Genomic DNA, 2,029 nt, shown 5'->3' with positions numbered 1-2,029 from the left:
AGCCTCTAAGCACAGGGATTACAAGCGTGCGCCACCACGCCCAGCTGCACTTGATTCCATCAGAGCCTTATTATAAGGCACTGTTTTCTCTTATTAGATTCACTGCTTTCCTGCTAGACTATGACCTTCTTGAGTTTGAGAATGTGACTCTATCCCAGCACAATAGCACATACTTGTAATCCTAGTACTTGAGAGGCTCAGACAGGAGGATCGCAAGTTTGAGGCGAGACTCAGTCTCAGTAATTTACCAGGACCCTTAGCCACTTAGAGAGACACTGATTCAAAATAAAAGATTAAAAACCTGAGTGTGGTGGTGCACACTTGTAATCCCAGCAATTGGAAGGCTGAGATAGGAGGATCAGGGTTTAAGTACAGCCTCAGCGACTTAGTGAGGCCCTCTGCAACTCAGTGAGACCCTGTTTCAAAATAAGGAATAAAATAGGGCTGGGGGTGTAGCTCGGAGGTGAATGCTGCTGGGTTCAATCCCCAGTACTGAAAAAAAAGAGGGGCTGGGCTGTATCTTGGAGGTAGAATGCCCCTGAGTTCAATCCCTAGTACCACCACCACCAACAGCAACAACAACAACAAAGACAGTAATAGAAAAAAGGGCTGGAGCCGGGCGTGGTGGCGCACGCTTGTAATCCCAGCATTTGGGAGGCTGAGACCCGAGGATCATGGTTAGCGGACAGCCTCAGCTACTTAGTGAGGCCCTTTGCAACTCAGTGAGACCCTGTTTCAAAATAAATATAAAAAACAGGGCAGGGGATGTAGCTCGGAGGTCAAATGCCCCTGGGTTTCATCCCCAGACCCGCAAAAAAAAAAAAAAAAAAAAAAAGAAAGAAAGAAAGAAAAGAAAAAAAAAGGAAGGGCAGGGAGTGTACGTTCGGGGTAGGACACCTCTGGGTTTAATCCGTAATATCAGAAAAAAAAATGACTATTTTATCATCTTGTCCCCAGCACCTAATATGGCACTATGCCCTTTTTTTTGGTACTGAGGATTGAACGCAGGGATGCTCCACCACTGAATTACACTCTCAGCCCCTTTTTTGTTTTGAAACAGAGTCTTGTAAAGTTACTGTGTGCTGACCTTAAACATGCAATCCTACAGTCTCAGACCTCATTTTATTTTATTTTATTTTTTGGTGGTACTGGGGGTGGAACCCAGGGGCTTTCTACCTCTAGGCTATACTCCCAGACCTATTTTATACTTTATTTGGAAACAGGGTCTCACTAAGTTGCCGAGAGCCTCACTAAGTAGCTGAGGCTGGCTTCGAACCTGCGCGATCCTCCTGTCTCAGCCTCCCAAGCACAGGCATTACAAGCACGCACCACCATGCCCGGCTCTCATTTTATTTTTAATTAATGAATGTATACATGAACCAGAACAAACAACTGTGGATACAGTTCGGTTTCAGGATCTGCTGAAAGGAATTTATTTTGAAACATCCAGGGTTGAGCCATGTCCTCGAGTCTCATGACAGTGAAATATGTGCCCAGCCTTGGCATTTTTCAAAGTCTGCTCCGCTCTCCATTTTTACCGCACAAATTTCCCCTTTGTTAGGCTTTTGTCTTCCACATGCCACATTAGAAGACAGCCTACAGGTGACTCTAGTAATCCAAAGAGAGACTATTCTGTGGTTATAATTTTTAAAAAGGCAGAACCAGGCCGCTAACGTGTGCAACAATTCAGAGGATGCTGCCTGAATAATGCATGATCGACTCTTACGGCAGATTGGATGCCAAGGGATGAAGGCATCACCCCAAAGAGCAAGTGGCAGGATCGGCCCTCGTAGGATACGCTGCTCTGAGTTATTTGTTTATGGACAGCCGACTAATTCTTAATCGATGCATCTCTAAGTGAAAACAGACCCATATGTTCCATGCTAATTTTCTTTTTAGAGTGTGTCAATTTATGCAATTCTGGTTTGAGAGTTGGGATCGTCAGTCACACCTGACTAGTTGCTTTGCAAGAAAATATAAACAATACTGTTTTGCATCTAGAATTTGAAGCCGAGAATCTCATTAAAGA

This window comes from Muscardinus avellanarius, assembly GCF_963383645.1.
Source record: "Muscardinus avellanarius genome assembly, chromosome: X".
In the NCBI taxonomy this organism is placed as follows: Eukaryota; Metazoa; Chordata; class Mammalia; order Rodentia; family Gliridae; genus Muscardinus; species Muscardinus avellanarius.
This window is presented reverse-complemented; position numbering follows the sequence as displayed.